Consider the following 19795-nt stretch of genomic DNA (forward strand, 5'->3'; position numbering starts at 1 on the left):
CAGGGGAAGGATGGCAGGGAAGTGGTGGTTCATTTGGTCAATGCTACACTGAAATGTTTTTTCTGTCTTTTCTAGTGAAGAAAAGGCTTTTCCAGAACTCTTTTTTCCCCCCACTCTAGTAGTAATGTTTCAATTGAATTACCACATATGTTAATTTTCAGCAGTCATCTGCCCCACCCAGGAATGTGAGTCTTGCATTTTCCCACTGCTAAAATCTTAGAACTAAAACTCTTCCATGTTTTAGCTACACTATCAAAGTATATTTGTAGTGTATCAAACTGTAAATCTATCAAAGTGTCAGCCGTTTAATTATGACCAGTTCTGGTTTATTAATTGTTATTGGAAATGTTTTGTCTTCCTTTATCTTTCCTCTGCCCTGAAGACAACAGGCCCCAGATTGCAAGGTGTTGGCTGTGTGACATTATGTACAGTCTGTTCAGGTGTCTCTTTCTCCCTGATAAAAAGAGTCTTTCTGCTGCTTTAGCCCTTGGATGTTCTCTGCTGATGGCTGGGATAGTTTTGAACACACCACGAAGGCAGTGGCCTGAGCAGTGATTTTGCTTTAATGGTGTATTTCTCAAAACCATCCAAATGCCATAGTGATAGACAGCATATTTAGCTTATACACTTTAAATTAAAAGCCTGTCTGTTGTGCCAGAGTGAGAAAAAAGCTTTAGAAATCATTTATAGCAAAGCAAAAGGTTTGATTTATTGGTCTTTCTCACTTCTGCCCCTCATATGTTGTTCCTAGTGACCACACTATAACAGAACATAACTTTCTTCTTTTTGTTGTTATTTTGGTTTTTCTTGGACTATAATGTTCTTTATAGAACTCTGACTGAAACCTTTTCCTAACTTTCTTCACTAGTGTAATTTCTCTTTGCATAGTGTTTCATTTTACTATAAAATTATTTGCATCAGAAGTTCAACTCTTGTATTAGTTACTGATGCAGGCCACAGCACTGCTTCTTGTTTCCATCTGACAACCAAGTGAACAGAAATAAAAGGGGAATAGGCAGGACACAGACTAGCCAAAATTTCTTAGGTTTCTATTCAAAGTCGTATTTGGAATCCTTATTGTGACAAGCACTGCTGAAATTAGGTGGGTTTACTGTGGTGATGGGGAACTGGCATCGTTCTGTTGCACGTGGTTGCCATAAATTGTAGCTTTTTATAACACAACACCTTTGCAAATTGTACTGGTAGTGGTGCTGGGCTGTCAGGGGCACTTTGCAAATAACAACTGCTGGAGTCTCAACAGGATGTAACACATGTGGCCTTGTGATCACTGTCTAGCAGTTTTTAGCAACCTACCTGACTACATTTTGCTCTGTTGGAATGTATGTTTAAATAGTCATATTTTTAAATTAATGATAATGTCTTTACTTGTTCTTGATGATTTAGGTATTGACTGCTCTTTAAAATTTCAAACTATTGTCTGTCAGGTAATAACAGCAGTTAAATACAACATTTTTAGAGCACATATTACAAAGCACAGAATTCCAGCCTGGAACATCTGGCTGATAAATTAGGTTGTACACTAATCACCATGTCATGGTGGTCAATGGCAAGTGCTAGGCAACTCTAAAGCAAATATATCACTATTTCTGTCTCTCCAACCAGAGCCCTCTCTGTACAGTAATTTGCTTAGCACCCAGTAAGCTGTAATTTCCTAGTTATCTAGAGAAAGATACAATTACCAATAGGGAGTGGTTCTAAGGGGAGAAATTTGAGCATACTTGGACATTGTAAGCTGAAAAATTTCAAAATAATATTCATAGTTTGGGAAATACTTTTTTTTCTTGACTAGGAGATACTGTTTTTCACATTGATGAATCAGCACAATAATTCTAAGTGACATTGTCCTCCAGATCCTCAGAATAAAGTTATGTGGTTATTGTCTGATTAGAGGCTTGGTGCTTGTAGAAGGAGCTCTACTTCCATTTCATAGAGAAAGGCAAGCATGAGACAGCAAATAAGGGTGTGTGGCACTTGCACATGAGAGATGTGCCTGTACATAAATGTCAGATTAAAGTTGATAGATAGGATCAGTAAAGGAAACTAAAAAAAAACAACTAGCAGTGAAACAGAGCTGCAGTTTGTTGTTTTTCTTCATGATTTCTGTTGCTCACCTATGGCTAAAGATTTCTTGCTGAGTGAGGTGTTAGGCCTGGCAAAAAAGAATAGAGTCAATATAACTCTTTAGTTGCTGGGTGCTCTTATAGCACTGGTGCACCTTATGACCTGTAGAATATAATGTTTCAATTCTGATTGTAGGAAAAATTCAGATTCTATTTGTCAGCTCTGATTTTATATATTGTCTGGTAATGAGCCATTGTGTTTTCCAGCCACTCAGCAGTGCAATGCTAATTCTGGATGACTGATGAGCAATGCTAGCTCATCTGGCTAAGTTTACAATGACTTTATGCTGAGCTGGGGCTTTCTAGGCACCAGCAGAACTCCTTTTTGTTGCTGCCTTGTGTACGTGCTGCTAGGCAGCATCTGCACCAAATTTCAGATCTAAAGCTCTTCTGACTGAAGCTCTTGTGACAAGTGAGGAGGAGAAGTCTAAAAGAAGGAATGTTTCAGCTTTTGAGAAACTTTACTACCTCCTTCAATGCCCAATTAGATAAACTTGTTTTTGTGTTGGTTCTGAAAATTGCTGCAAATGTTTCTGTTGTGTGGATCTATCCTGTTGGTAAGGCACAAGCCTGGAAGGAAGTGACTAAGCCATATGGTGGTGGCTGGGTGATTGCTGTGGTTAGAGATGGTGCTGGGTGTATGGGAAGTGCAGCACACAGCTGAGCCCCTCGTGCATGGGACTTAAAGGCAAGGGTAATATGTGTCAGTCTGCTGAAGGAAGTGGAATGAAGGCATGTTCATGAGATATACTGTGCTTCTAAAAAGGAATCATGATTGACATTTTATTTGTCTAGCCTTGCCTTCACTTGCCTTCCTTTTGAAATCTTTCTGTCACAATGAATGGAGGCTCCCAGAAAAATCTACTCCCTAACTGTTGACTCATGTAGATTTATTTTAGACTATTATAGACTATTTGCTTATGTTCCTTTAAGCCTGAATCCACAAGCAATAGCTACACCATGGCAGTGGAGGATAGAAAATGAATGCACTTCAATAGAAAATAATATTGGCCCTATAAGAATTTTCTTATTTAAGGTTTGAGTCACACCACTTTGAAAAATTGCTTGTTCCTCTCAGTGGTTCAGCTGCTATTATGTCTGATTCTGAGTGTGCCTGTGTTGCAATGTCTAATTTAGGGGGGAATAAAAGTGTTACACTCACTTATATGTAGAAAATTATTTATGAGGTAATGATACTGTGGAGCCTGATTTGAGCTTTCAGGAACGCTGACTTTAAGGACTACAAACATTTGCAAACGTAGTTACTAAAAATTATTTGGAAACATAGGTGACAATGAGACAATGAAGCAGTATAAAATTTACTCCAAATCAAAATTCTACCTCTGAATTTGCTAAGACTCTCCTTAAATCTATGTTCATGAAATTGATGTTGTCTCTCTCCTAGGGATCTTCAGCAATCCCAAGGGATTACTTCCGGGTGAGCTAAAAAATGTTCTTGCATTATTTACCAATGACTCATTCGTAACCATCTGCCACTCCTCTTCCTTGAGTAAATATTGGCAAATGTTATTGCTGCATAAACAACAGTCAGCTTTACATCACAGCTTTCTCAGATACTGGCACAATGGCTGTGCCAGGATAAGGCAAAGTGCTTTTCTGAAAGTAAAAACCATCTGGGGCTTTCTCATAATGCTGGTCAGAGTAACCCTAAAACTGTGCCATCTGATGAGGGGAAAATCATGGCTGAGGTCAGGAAATCACAAGGAATCTATTCCTCACTTGTTGCAGTTGTGCCAGAGGACTTGATCTGTTTTACCTTGGCAAGGAGCAGTTTTGTGGCTGGAAGAATAGAGCACGGACAGGTGATGGCTCTGTGGAATCCATCTGGGTCCTCATCTCTCGGAGAAGTTTTTGGAGGCTGATGATGCAGATTGTTCTTGCTTTCTTCTGCAGGGCCATGAACGAAGAAAGACCCTCATGTACATTACTTTCATGCTGTTAGATGCAGTTGCATTTAATTTCTATGTTTTCAGTTTCTACTTTGTCTTTGTTGTGGAATTGTGAAATTCTTTGTGATCTGATGCTGTATAGAAATTACTGAAAAATTGGCGTCTTGATATAAAACAGCAAACAGTACTCTTTTCTATTTTTAAGAATTTGCCTGTTTTTAAAAAAATGGCAAGAATATTTTTGCTGCATTCTTACTCAGTGATCTAAAATTGTATCTTCATTGATTTGGCACTTACCAGCTTTCCAAATAAGACATTACAAGATCCTTAATGGATGTACTTTTGTGGCTTCGTAGCAGACTGGCTGCTGCTGTTTGCTTTCAAGGTAACCTTTCACGTTTGTTACATTTTTAGAATACTTTGACTATGTGCCCAAAACCACCAAAGATGTTCATCCTGCCCCATCTAACTGAAAATGCTATTTCAGCCACTCTCATGAGCAAGTGAGCAAGGAAGATTTTTCCAAGTGGTTTTTTTCTCTCATAACTGGTCCTTACTCAGTGCACACCAGATCCTGTGCCTTGCTGCATGGAGGTGCCCTGCTAGACCCGGGCAATTTAGCTTGGCTGCTGGAAGCAGTGCAGTTATATGAGGGTGTGTGTCTTCACTCTGGCTAAAATTCTCGGATTTCAGTTCAACCTGGTCATTCTGAATACAGTGTCAGTCAAGTGAAATGTGCCTAGCCAAAAAGAGGGAAGAAAATACATTATTCTTTCATATTTTCATGTGTTATCCTGGTAGATTCTGGTGATTAGGTATTGGCTCTTTCCAAGCTGGCATTTCAATGCAGGAGCAATCACTGATGTGGAAGTCTTCTGCATCCTCCTTGCTACATACAAGCCTAGAAAAGAAGCTTGTCTTCTAGGACTTAAAACTTGCTTCCACATGAAGAAAAAAGATTCTTAAAAGACAGCAGTAATATTGCTGATATGTAGACCTAGTTTGTGGAAATTAGTTCTTCAGTACAATTACTGGTTAATGTGAGCATTCTTAGACATAGGCAGGAGATATTTAAAGACTGAATTATAGCCTACTGGTTGGCTACAGCTTGAAAAGTAGGGCTACAGACATGGTGTGTGAAAAAGCCCATTTAAAACCATGATCTACCATATTTAGAATCGTGTAGGATGAAAATTCACAGTAAATATTCCTAATCTATATTCAAATATTAGAGCAGGAATTCAGATCGTCCTGAACCCTTGTGTTGTTGCAAAAGTATGGAAATTATTTTCCTGCTACTATTGCAGAGGGAAAATAATTTTGGGATCTTGAAAGATTCTGCAAGGCAGAATTAAATATGCTGGCCTAGTTCTGTGTTTTTTTTCATTTTGGTCAGCATGTGAAAGTGAAATGCAAATGTTAGCAATCTTAGAGCCATTCAGATTTGTTTTCTGTTTGCTTAAGCTTCCCTGTGGATGATCTACACTCCATCACAAATACAGTTACACAGGATTCAAGGATGGTAATTTTGTGTGCAAATCCCTCCCCTCCCCTTCCCCACCATCCTGTAAAATCATGGGCTTCTTTTGTGTGATCCATGGCTCTTTTTCACTTTTTTCTTTCTGTTGTTTAAAGAAACATCTGAGTCATGATTTTACTTTTTCTCTCTAGCCATGAGGAATGCAATTTTTCTTGTGGGTGAAAGCTTAAATCCTTTGACTCTGGGATCTGAGTTAAACAACAATTTTCATTACAAGTTCTCATAGCTTTTCTTATTCCACTTTGGATGAGTGGTATCATTTCCAATTAAAGACCCCATTAAATACCAGTGGTAATTCACAGAAAACCTATTTAGCTTGTTCTGCAGTACAGGATTATTGTTGACTAGGCTGCTTGTTTTCAATCAAGTCTTATCTCTGGCCATGAAAGATGATGAGGTGAAAGAGGACAGAACATTGCAGGTCCAAAATGGGAACCTAATTTTATTTCCTATATTTGACACACAAGCACCAGGTGACAAACACAATTCAGTTGTTTTAATTGCTGTGCCATGATCTTTCCCAGTAGGATAACAAGCATTTAGCAGCTTGGTGACACCCTCACAAAGTTATGTTAGGAAGGACTCTAAGGTTTCCTTTGTCAGAGTCAGGGATGCAGAAACACCCTTTCACTTCTTTGTATACAGACAATAGAAAAAAATTATCACATGTCTGCTGCACATCATCTTCTGGCATCGTTTGCCTTCCTGTCATCATGTAGGTTTGCATCATAGCTGTTTCCAAAAGCTGTTGTTACCCTAAGTCCACTGAGATCAATGTCTGCTGAAGGAAAGTGAGGACAGCTTTCACACTCAGAGCTTGCTTTGGTTGTTGGTATAAAGTCTTGCAGTCCCAACACAAGAATAACCACTCATGAAATCTAAGTACCTCATTCCTTTTGGTTTATATGTGTTTTATCTGGTTTTTTTAAATTGAAAAAAAAAAAGTTACTTATGGCTAACCACGAGTGTCAGAATGTCTTTATATTAATATCTATCTTCACAACCAATATGCCATTTTTAATGCTTTAACTGCCCTTACAGATTCCAAATGAAGACTCATCTCCTGCACATTTCCTTATTGTTGGAATTATTAGTGAGTTTTCTGTCTTCATACAGCACTAAGCTTCATTTCCTTCTCAACATACAAGCAACCAGCCAGGTACAGAATAGATAATGTTGTAATATTGTTCACTTTGATTACTAGTGCAGCTTTTGCAGGAAATTCAATCAAAGCATCAATTTTAGACTGTGATGATGATAATAAATTCCCTATTTAACAGAATTTATGCTTTCATGCTTTTTGACATGACATTTTAATTAATCAGTGTAAGTGCTAATGAAATAATGAAGTGGTTTGAACCATAGAAAATAATTGTTGTCTGCTAAGTACCATGTGAGAAACAATAGCAGGACTTACCAGATGGATGCATAAATTAATGTGGCTTCCCTGAGTTAATGGTTTTCAGCTTTTTTTATTTTGTATTTCCATTTGTGCTAGGAATGTGTCACAAAATGAAGTAACCTACAGCATGAAGGCCCAGTGCAGAAAGTTAATGCTTAAGTTGTGTAATTACAGTCAGTAAAGGATGTGATTTATAAGCATAATTAGTTCTTACTGAATAGTCTTCCACTATGCCTTGAAATGGGAGTCTAGTTCAAATGGGAGTACAGATGAGAACAAGGTGCAGCCTTTTGATTCAGTCATGGCTTTGAGAAACAGAGGAGATGAGTTATCTGGCTTTTCATGATGTGCAGGGCTTGCAATCTCATTCAGTCTCAGAAGCAAAGCTGGACCCACAGGCTTTCCTCCCTCAGTGTTTGAGCTCCATTTGTTGCTTGGAGCAGAGGAAAGTTACAGTCTAGTTGTTGACTTGTTACCAGTCCCCATGAATTGGCAATGTTGGCTGTTTGCTTCTGGTAGATTCCACTTGAGTGCAAGCACAGTCTAATTAGCCATGAAGAGATTTGTTGAATTCTATTCCCTGTGCTCACTCGGTCACTGCTCCGAGCAGGAATCTTTCAGCAGACATTGCTGCTGACTCACGGGACTCCAGCTGATGAGGGATTGTGAGCTTTGTGCATCTGGTGTGCTCAAGGTCATGTCATGGCTTCATGTGTTTGTGGGAAAGCACAGAGCTGCAGGCAGCTGCCCAGAAAATGTGCACTGCTGCCACTTCTGCTCTTTCTGGAACGCCACGGACAAGGCACAGCAAAGAGGAGAATCCCAGCCCTGCCAATGCAGGGAGTGCAGACTGAGGCAGAGGTGTGAGAGTGCAGAAGCTGAGCTCTGATGGAGTGAGTCACCGCTGGGAGCAGTGAGACCTGTCAGGTGTCCCTGAGGAAAGGCCCGGAGGGGCTCTTCAGAGGAAGAACACTATTGCTACCACAGTTCAGTTCCTTGTCAGCCTCTTGCTAGAGCCGCAGCCTAGCCTTGCAACTATGACTTGCAAATGTTTGCAAAAATGAACTGCATAAGAAATTCATACTTGGGCATTTTGTAGTTCTGAAGCTCTTGTCTTTGCAGGAGTTCAGTTTTGCTGCGGTATATTTCTATTTCACGGCAAACTGGACTTTAGGGTAAAAGCAAGTTGCCAGATTCTGCTTCTGGAATGAGGGCATGGTTCCTGGCAGATTCTGTGGGAGCTGCTGGCATTGAGGTGAGGGCTGAATATTTGGGATTGACCCTGAAGAACAATTTCAAGTCCTGCTGTTTTATTCATTGGGACATAATCTAGACAAACAGGATTTGCAGAGGATTTTCTTTTTTATTTCATGTGAGATTCTTTAGGATGTCTTTTATATTTGGTAAAATAGTTGTTTGAAAAATGATGCAACATAAATACCATTTCTGAATTCGACTCCAGCCGAAGAAGACACATGCAGAGGAGATGGGGGAAAAAAGCATGATGGGAAATCTGATCTCAACCTACTCCCTTGCTGGGTTCATGCTTTTTAACTCAAGAGAGTTACCCATAAGTAATAGAATTTTTAAAAATCACCTTTTTTAAAAATTTAACTTAAATCATCAATGCATTTGAATAAACATGTTTAGCCATTTCTTTGCAACTTACAGCTGCCATAGTGTTTGATTCCCCAACATTGCTGTTAAAGCAATTGTGGGCTAATTTATTCTACACCTACCTGAGTCTTGTCAGTTCTGAGAAGTCAAGCAAGTCGACAGCTTAGTTTTTATTCCTTTCCTGTCACAGAGGCAGAGAAATAGCCCTGCTGCTGGGCTTGTTCAAAGATGAAATTGCTCTGGAGTCCCATTAATATAGTGAATCAATATGTTCTCCTGAACTGGCATTTTTTATGTACTTAGTCTCTCCTCCCTAGGAAGACACTATTATTTAGGAATCAAATCTATCCAGCAAACTAAAATTAAGCAATTTCCCCCCTCTCTTTATATATTTTTCTAGCTAAAAAGTATTCCAAGCAGGATTCTAAATTATTCAAAACTCTCTAGTCTGTGGAATTTTCAATCTGATGGAAACAGCTGAAAAATAAAAACCACATGCTCCACTGGCTCTGCATGCAAGAGTCTGCATTTTAATCCAGAGCTGCTGCATATGCTGTAGCATGTGCCTCTATCATTTGGTGTTGACATATGCATTATGATGAGAGGAATTATTCAAAGCTAAATTACTATTCTGGGTGGTAGTGTGAAACAATGAAAATGAGATTGCTAGAGGGGAAAATATATGCAACAGTTTGTATAGTTAGGGAAGAAAATTGGATTCATTTGCTGAAGCACTGCTTTCCTCTTCAGCAGACTTTAACCCCTTTACACCAGCTGAAATAAATCTGTGACATGTTTCATTACAAAATTCAAATACTTTTTCAACTGATACAGTTGTAATATTTATGGACCAAATCAGAAAATGTCCTATAAGTAGGAAATACTTAGTTTAGACACACATCTATACTTCGTTGGAACAGTGGGAATCATTTGCATCAAAAAGTAAAATACAACCAAAGAATTACCACCTTTCCTTTTATTTTATTAAGCTGTGAATGCAATGATTTTGCTTTTTTTTGTTATAAAAGGAAAAGCTTTTCCTTCAGTGTGGATCTTGAGTGAACCAGGCCCATGCATTGTGAATATTCTGCCATCTCCTGTGTTGGTGAACTTCATGGCACAAGCTCAGGATATTAATTTCTTTCCCCAAAATAGTTTTCTTCCTTAGCTAACCCAGGCAGTCTGACTAATCAATACTGAAATACCATATGGAAGTGGTTGGTTTTGTCAACTTTGTGCTGGTCTATACCTCTTTTAGAAGTAGAGTCACAATGTTCTTCAGCTATTTAGAAGTCCTAATGAAACATTTGGAAAGTCATCCTTGCCTTGTACTCTGCAGAGAGGTTATGGATTCTTCCTATACTTAAAAATTATCTACAACAGCAATAAACTAAAGAGTTTCTCTATAAGTTTTGGTCAGAATTCCAGCTTTGCCCATCACATCTCACAAAATAATATGTTTAGAGCTTACCATTGTTTTATAACTCCTCAGCAGAGCAAAATTTCCACTCATTCTTGAAAGGTTTATGGCAAAGTGTAGCTCTATCCTAATTGCTGCCTCTGAATCCCCCTCCTTTTTCTTGCATTGTCTGTCCAGTTATTTCACAAGGGACGTCAGGTCTGGGAGGTGACACCGTTCCCATTTAATTTCTTTACTTTTGAACTGTGTGCCAGACCAAACACTGGCATGTGGACACATTTGAACTGGTTGCTAAATAAGCAGTAGACACTTGTCTAGCTCCTTGAGGGCTGTTTGCTTACCTGCAGTTTAACTTCACTTATGTGTCCTCTAACTGGTTGCAGTAACATTCTTTATGTGTGATTACAAGAGATCACAAAATTCCTTACTGACCACAGAGATAACTTTAAAGAGACAATAAAGAACTGGAAATTCAGATTTAAGACCTGGGACAAAGTGAATAATGGTTTTAAGGCTGGCTTTTTTTTTTATTAATTTAGATTTGTTAATATTTTGAGTCTTCATTTATATAAACAAAACCCCCTGAATTGAGTTGTTTCTTTTCCAGCAAGAATGATGGGTTTTATCAATGTACATTTTCAACAGAAGAAACAAAGTAATTGTTACAATTTTATGGTTACTTGAGAAAGAATTATAATAAGCTATTGAGGGGGTGGGGGGAGAGGAGGGCTGGGCTGGGCTGGGCTGTGATAAAAGGAAAAGACAGTAAATAACCAGATTTTTTAAAGATCCTCTATTCATGCTGTGTAGCACCTTTTCTTCTAGTGGAATTCTGCACTTTCTTTGGAAATTTGTAGCTTTCTTGCAAGGGGAAGCAGAAGGACAGGTGCTGATCGTTTCTCTCTGGCTGCCAGTGATGAGACCCAAGGCAGTGGCATGGAATTGTGTCAGGGAAGATTTGGGTTGGGTATCAGGGAAAGGTTTTTCACCCAGAGGGTGGTTGGGCACTGGAGCAACTCCCTAGGGCAGTGGTCAGAGCACCAAACCTGCCAAAGTTCAAGTGCTTAGACAACACTCTCAGGCACATGGTGTGATTGTTGGTGCTGTCCTGTGCAGGGCCAGGAGTTGGACTTGGATGATCCTTGTAGGTCCCTTCCAACTCAGAATATTCTGTGATTCTATGATTATAGCAAGAAAATCTGTTCTATGTATATTTGCATGATATGCCTCCTTATGTAAGGTGGACATAGCCAGTGAATAGAGAAATGTTGCAACTATTAAAATCTAATTTTTGGGAATGGACAAGCACAGAAACAGAAAGGGAACACACAAGTTTGAGTAGGTTTTGTGGTGAGGAGACCAGGAGTACACTCCAAAGAGTGCAGGAAATGCACTCCAGGCTCTTGAAGTGTCTGTAACTACTCAGACTGAACATCTGATGTTGAGATTTGAGAACTGAACGTTTGATAGCTGAAGAGTGATGTATCTGCACTGTGTTCCAAAAGATCTGAAGAAGTTACCAGCTGTGTTCATGCTTTGAAAGGCCCAATAAGCTTTGGTGTCAGAGAATTACAAAATCAGGAGCTGTCCATGATGCATGACACTGGTAGAAGAATTAAGTTACGCAAGCCAATAAGGGTGGTTGCACTAAGGTGCACAATTCTGTCTTCATACATATGCTAGAAGATATCAGTTCTCTGGACTGTGTTTATCCCAATGGCACAGGTGCAGTATCTGCCATTGCTGTGGGTTTAGTAACCTTCCTGCAGATGCTGGGGGGCTGCCACACAGAGTGCAGCCCAGGCAGTAACAGCAGGAGCTGCTTCATTAGACTCCCTTCTTCAGCAGGGACTGGGAATGATGGCTACTTAATTCCCATTTTTGCATGAGAGACATCTTTCCTGTGTAATGCAATCTTGAATTTATGTAGCATATGTTAATAGGTCACATGAATCTTGTTGAGGAAATTTATTACTTGATGGATAGTGTTCATTTAATTCATAACTGAATGCTCTGGAAAGACTTCTATGCTGAATTATCTTCACATTCTCAGGTAGATTTTATCCTTAAAAAAAAAAAAGGCAAAACTATTTACTTATCCTTGGCATTTAAATCACCAATTTTTGCAAAAGATATAAATTCTAGAAATATTTTTTTAAATCACTGAAGATTATGACAATTATTTGCCTCTTCCTTTAACTTCTGAATCAATACCGATTGCCACAGCGTGGTCACACTTGCTGTCAAAACACAGTATATCATATATCTGTAGCAGAAAGAGCTCTAAAAGGAATGGAGGGTTTGGCATCATTTTAGAACTTAAGTGATGCATAAAGAAGATCTATAGTAACCTAAAAACTGGGTAATTTTTATGTGCTGTGCTCTTGTAATAGTCTAACAGAGTAAGTAACAAACCTATTTAAATGTTTCAAAACCTGTTTCTAATGAGGATGAGTAATTTGTGAGAAATGCAGAATATCTCAGCACTCTGACTGATATCATGTTTGTTTGCCATCTGCAGAATGAGATGAAATAAATGTTTGCTTTTGTTAATTTGCTTCTTTAAGCAATACTGAGTTCTATCCATGTGTAAAGAAGAAAATAATCTTTGAAGTAATCTTTAATGGAATGATGAATTACAGTTCTTAATATTTTACATATATCTTATCTTTCTTAAAAATATGTCAATTTGGAAATTCAGAGCCTGTAAAAGTTTCTTAATCTTAAAATTTTCCAGTCATGGATGCTTTAACAGTTTCTTGTTTCTGAGGTTCAGAATGATAGTGTTTGGGTCATGGGCTTCTTAAAATTTGGTAACAAGTGATAACACACATCAGACAACTGTAGCAAAGAGGTGTGCAGACTTATTTATTAAACACATTCAAGTGCTCTCTGGCTGGATGCTCTGTTAATCTTTGTGTTACACCTATTTTGATATTGTAATGCTATTCTTAATTTCAGAACAGGACAACTTCTTGAAGAAATTGATGTGTCATTTTAGCTGTGCACTGATGCCTGAATAGATCTCAATAATTAGTCAATGTAAGATCAGTTGGGTTCTGATAATGTTGATGCAGCTTCCAGTGGCAGCATATTTTCAGAAATCACTTGACCATACTTTGCTTCCCTGCCTAAACGTGTCAGATGTGAAGACTCATGAAAAGTAAATTGTAAACTTTTGCCTGTTATTTAAATGTGTTTGCACCACCCTTAGAAAGCAGTTGAGGACTGAGTAGAAATTTTGTGCGTGTTGTCTTGACGTTAAAATTTCAAACGTCCAAAATCCAAGCGATTAAACCAATTCAAAGTAAATTGCATTGTGTTGTTCTAACTGGGGAACAGCAGAGTACTTGTCTCTGTGTGTAGCAAGTGACAGAAGCGATCCAGAGCAGAGTCAGCATCTCTCAGGCCAGAGCAGCAAGTTGGTTCCTACTTAGACGTGGCCACACGGCCTGAAGTTAGTATTCTTATAAAAATATGGGAATTACTACTTTCATAAGCGGGGTTACAGCCTCTCACCACTGCGGGTGCCCGGGATGTCCCTTGGGGAAGGCACCATCCCCTCTCCACGGTGTTTGTATGGCAGCACGCACGGCTGCCGCGGTCTGGGCCGCCCGGCTCTGTCCTCGCACGGCCCGCTGGCCGGGGGCTTCCTGCAGCCGCCGTGCCCATCCCTCCGTGCCCATCCCGCTGTGCCCATCGGCCGTGTCCATCGGCCGTGCCCATCCCTCCGTGCCCATCCCTCTGTGCCCATCTCGCCGTGTCCATCCCTCCGTGCCCATCCCTCCGTGCCCATCCCGCCGTGCCCATCGGCCGTGCCCATCCCTCCGTGTCCATCCCGCCGTGTCCATCCCGCCGTGCCCATCCCGCCGTGCCCATCCCGCCGTGTCCATCCCTCCGTGCCCATCCCGCCGTGCCCATCCCGCCGTGCCCATCGGCCGTGCCCAACCCTCCGTGTCCATCCCGCCGTGCCCATCCCGCCGTGCCCATCCCGCCGTGCCCATCCCGTCGTGCCCATCCCGCCGTGCCCATCCCTCCGTGCCCATCGGCCGTGTCCATCCCTCCGTGCCCATCGGCCGTGCCCATCCCGCCGTGCCCATCCCTCCGTGTCCATCCCGCCGTGCCCGTCCCGCCGTGTCCATCCCGCCGTGCCCGGCCCCGCCGTGTCCATCCCGCCGTGCCCATCCCTCCGTGCCCATCCCGCCGTGCCCATCCCTCCGTGCCCATCGGCCGTGTCCATCCCGCCGTGCCCATCCCTCCGTGCCCATCCCTCCGTGCCCATCCCGCCGTGCCCATCGGCCGTGCCCATCTCGCCGTGCCCATCCCGCCGTCCCGGCCCCGCCGCCGCGGGGCGCGGGCGCCCCCAGCGGAGGCGGCAGCGTGGAGGCGGCGGGAGATGCTCTCAGCCGATGCTCTCAGCAGATGCTCTCGGGCACGTTTTAATGATCCAGAGCTTTAGAGCGGCTCAGGGAGGATCACTGTCAGCGCTCCCACTCAACACAATTATAACTGTTACTCTTCTTAGGTAAGATTTAGTATTGCTGCGTTTGCTTGTGCTTTGTTTGCCAGATTATCTTTGGCTGTGCTATTTCAGTCGAGCTTGTGCTTTGTTGGAGGAAAATGGTTATGGGGTGTAGTACGCTTTTGCAGGTTCTTCTTAAAACACTTTTCCCGCTGTTTCCATGCTTTCCACGACTTCCTGTGGACGTGACATGAAATAATTGCTTTTATTTGGTTTTGATTAGTTTTGAGTTTGGTTGTTGGGGTGTTTTGAGTTTTGTTTTTTGTTTGTTTGTTTATGTTTTGTTCGCGAAGTAACTGTCTTTGTTGTGGCGAGGGGTTCTCATAAGGACAGCGTTCTGGCCATTCTGCTGTTGTAGAGGGTGCTAGCATTACCTGAAGTCTAGATAGATCAGGAAAATGCAGGATTATACATGTCAGTGAGGAGTCACAAACTTGTCTGGCAGGATCATAGTTAGAAGTGACAAGTTGTATACTTAAATGGCTGAGTAACTACTGTTTTCCTATGCTTACCTTTTTATAAGTGCTCGGGTGGAAGGGGAGCAAAGGCTGTTCTATAAATAAAACCCCTTCCCTGTGATTTACGTGCTCAACGAATGGTCTGTGCATAGGCTGCGAGCGACAGCGTCTCCTTTTCCGAGGCTGCTCCCCCATCTAGCGGCAGGTCTGTGCCTTGGCTGCCGGGACAGGGGTGGAGATGCTGCCCGCCGTAGGCACCCAGCTTATTCATGGATTTGAACAGCAGCAGGTGCGGCAACCATCAAAGCTGGAGTCTATCTAGACCAATCATAAAAGACGTACTTATTTTTTCTGCAGATGTTCATAAAACTTTTAATAGAAAAGAATGGGATTTAAATCAGGGAAACCACCTTCTCTGCTGTGAGCTTTGTAGGTGTGAGATTATTTCATGTGAAATGAGAGATGAGGCTGGCCAAACACTTAGTACTAAATCTGGAGATAAGAATTCAGTCACTCTTGAAGATCATTCGGTATTAAAGGTGTGCTTGTCAGTGCTATATTTACATTCTCCCTTTAAAACATTCTTTTTCTAATAGCTCGAGTCTCCAAATGGCTCTGATTACCTGTATCTTTCAGCTGAAGGCTTTTACATTTCTTTTCTCAAAAGCTTAATGTATAAACCCTGTCTTGATATATCTTTTTTTCCATACCAAGATTCTGTTACTAAAAATACAACACTAAAAGCCAGGAAAAATACTGACTGTTCAGAGGCAACAGAGCTGTCAAACATACAAGATGATAAGTGGTGGAAGAAGATAAAGAAATAGTGGATTTGTCTCTCCAGGTAGTAAACACAAGATCTCTTGATGCTGTATGTATTAAAACAAGACCATTGTAAATAGAGGATGCAGTTATTGTAAGACAGAGTGATCTTAGAGGGCAAAAGATTTAATATGTAAGATAAAATTAATTGCAGTTATTTTAGATGGAATTGGGTTGTTCTGGAAAAATATTTCTAATTTATCTGTGTATGTCTAATTTCAAATTAAATTAGCAATTGCTTGTTCTTTAAGGGGATATGTAAAATGTGATGTCTTTAATCAAATACACTGCTCCCAAATGCAAGATGTCTAAGGAAAATAATTTCTGAGGTAAATCAATTCAGTTTTGAATAGCAGCTACTTAAATCCCTTTGCTGTCCTGTAGAGTTGGCTCAAGTGTGGTCTAGCAAGTTCTAGAGCAAAATTTGACTGAGATGGTCACAAACAACTGTTTAAGGCAATCCTTCACGTGGCTGGGGCTGCTGTTAACACAGCATGTAAGCATGTTTAAAAATAAAAATATTATCCAACCACACAAATTTGCAATGTGTCAGACTTTGCAGGTGCATTTGAAGATGAAGGAGTTGGAACATTAGTGAAGATTTTTTATCATGGGTGCTAACATGCTGTAGTAATGCCAAGTACATGCTGTGATCTTCATGGAACAGCTGCAATTTCAACAGCTGTAGTGATGTCACTTGGGCATGCTTTGTTTTAACTTAGGCTAAAGTTTTGTGCCACAAGGCAAGAAAACTTAGGGAAGAATTTGTGGTAAGTAATTCTTAACTACTACTGTTGATGTTATGAATTTACTGCACTTGGAACATCCCAGCTGTGACTAGCAGAGTTCATTGGTTCATTTCTAATAAATGTGAAACTGCTTGTGGATGTGTAAATGTGTCCATCTGGTTTTCTGGAATTATACTGTCACCAAACAGGCACCAAGTCCCAAAATGCACAAGTCTGTGACCAGCAAAGTCTCGTGGTTGCCTGTAATTTTCATCTTCTTCCATGATTGCCTCTTGCAATAATATTGAGCTTTGGGAGATTTTATCATACACTCAGAGGCCTCTAGCTCACAGCATACTGAGGTAATTCATGTGGATGCCAAGTCATAGCATTACATACAAACCACTTTTCTGTTACTCAGTAGAAAAAATAACATTTCCACTATCCAGTGGGGGATAATAATTTTACTCTCTTGTCAGTTGCATGTTATTCATTGACATTATTTTGTCCAGTGGGACATGGAAACAATTTTATTCTAGTCCTTTCTAGAATATTATTTTGTTAAGAGTCACTGAAAGGTTTGCTCAAAACTCTTTGTAGTTATTAGTCTAACACTAAGAGGTTTGCCTTTAATTGTTAATTCAGAAATCCAGACATTTTTCTTTCAGAGGATCCATTTCTTAAAGCAGCTTTTTTTAAAGATGGGTAAATTGTGTAATATGATTTCTAAATCTCCCTGCAATGTCTTTATTTTCATGTAGTCATCTCAGTCACTGAGCATGTTCTTTGATTTCATAATAAAGCTGGGAACCTGAGGTTAGATGATTTCTCAAAATACCTTTCAGTTGCATTGCAAGAATCCAAACCAACTATTTTATTTCTGTTTAAATTTTTCTTGAAAAATTCCAGTGAATGAGGCTCAGCACCACTCAATTCCATTTATTTCATGCTTCACTACTCTTACCAGTAGAGTAATTTCATAATATTTTAGTTCAGTTTCCCTCCCTGCAAACAAGGTTATTGTTTTTCACACCAACTCCAGAAGATGCAGAGAACAGTTTATTCCCTTCTCTGCTTCAGCCTTTTCTCTTTTGAAGAAAGTGTCTCTCATAGATTTTACTTCTCTGGAATGTTTTCAGTCTTTTCTCCTTGTCATGTTCTCGACCACTGATTACTGTTGTCTTCTCATCAAGAAGAATGACACTCAAAACAAAACACAGCAGAGTGTTTGCCTTGTCCTGGTGTTTACAAACTCTGCCCTGAAGTACATGTCAGTATGTTTACAGTTTTTTACTCAACACTGTTGACTTAAATCTGGCCTGTGGTCTGCAATGCTTTCTGGATCTGTTTTAATACCAGTCATCACTCATCTACTTCTGTGCATTTGGTTTTTCCTGTTTATCTTCATTATCTTCTTCATTGTCAATGACTCTGGATTGCTGCATTCACTCTGGGTTCTGTTTGGATGCTGGTATTCTCACAGCCCTTTCCAGCTTCAAAGATCATGAGAGTATCCTACCAGGCAGCTGCTGCCTAAATCCCAATGAGTCAACTTGTTGGCTGTAGCTATGGAGCTGCACACAGGAGCTGAGCATACTGCTCATGTGGGTCTGCATCTCATTTTGCTGTTCATTCAGTACATAGTCCTTGTCCCTTCAAATGTACGTGTTTCCACTTCTCATAGTTCCATTTCATTCACTTGCCAAAAGGTTAAACAGCACAACCCAAATTCTGTTCAGATTGTCCACTGGTATATTGCATGAGATGTGATGGATTTGGAAGGGTTATTCCAGACCAAGTATGAGCCTAATTTTTTCTTCAATTAATATGTAGTGTTTCAAATATGTCACTTTTTAAACTTCAGCTTAAGATGGGGATATCTGAAACCTGAAATTACAAGACTGATGGATGCAGAAAGATTTTATTATCTTTTTATGGATTCTGTGCTTGTTAGGCCTAAAACAAGAGCTGTGGTTACGTGTCAGAAGTGAGCCAAAGGCTTAGTGACCAAATAGTCATGTTGGGTTTTTAGTTCAGGTTTCAATATGCACAAGCAAAATACTCTCATGCATACAATTCCACGTGGAAATGGTGTAACAAATGGATGATGATGTGTTTCATTTCCTCATCCCTTAGGTTTTTTTATAACAGACTTTATTTTTAAGTGCTTTGAGTCACATTTTAGTTTCACTTCCATGAAGAAAGCTTCAGCTATATAAGGTCAAGTGGTCTGTTCATTCAGGATGCATCACTTCCTCCTAAGAGCTGACAGGTTGAACAAGCTTCCTCTGTGCTCTGGACACATCGGATGCTGCTTTTTCCTCTTTATTTGAAGTCTTTCTTCTGTGGGAGGATTGAAGATAAGTAGGAACTTGAGATTATGTTAGTCATGCTTCTAATGCTTCTGAGAGTATGATCTCTTCACTTGGGCTGATGCCCACCTTGAGCTGCTTCTAAATACATGTTGGACTCCTATTGTGCTCCTCTCCTATTGTGTGCCAGCAGATACCTGAAGTCAATGAACCATATTAAGTAAGAGTAGCTCTATGATACCAAATTTTGTCTTCCATGTATGTTTGTACCCAGCAGATCTCTAATATCTTCCAAAACCATCCTCTCTCTGCTCATGCTCCTGTCATTCTGCAGGGGTGTTCGCCAGCCTCTATGCACAGTTCTCTGGGCTCTTTCCATCTTCACCAGCACCTCAACCTGGACCAACACCAGCTCACTCTCTGTAACATGGAAAGAGTATTTCCTGAGGATTCTGTTGCAGGAAGAGGATGTTTTGCCAAATTGTGCTCTCATCTTTGCCCTTCGTTTTTCCAGGCTCTGATAACTAGCCAGGCAGTTGATACTGTAGCTGTGGGGCCAAAGAACATTGAAGGAGACTCTATAAAATGGTATAGCAGCCAGGGCAGAGGTGTATGTATAGTGTGTGTTTGTCTAAAAATTTAATTTTTGTTGGAATAACTTATCCAGTATAAACCAAACAAATAAGATTCACACCCAAACAGCATCTAAATGCTCTCTGCCTTCAAGATCCTGTTTTTATTTATAATTTACCTACCTAGAGTTCCCTGGACTTCAGACTGAAGAACACCTAAACGCAAGTTTGGTTTTTCACTCCTTTTTCATTCTTACTTATACACATAATTATGGAAATAAGTTGAAATTTAAATTATACCTCTGCACAGAAAAAGCCTAGAGAAATTGATGATAAATGTGCTGTTCATTG

Source organism: Melospiza georgiana, chromosome 8 (genome assembly GCF_028018845.1).
Source record: "Melospiza georgiana isolate bMelGeo1 chromosome 8, bMelGeo1.pri, whole genome shotgun sequence".
NCBI classification, from domain to species: domain Eukaryota; kingdom Metazoa; phylum Chordata; class Aves; order Passeriformes; family Passerellidae; genus Melospiza; species Melospiza georgiana.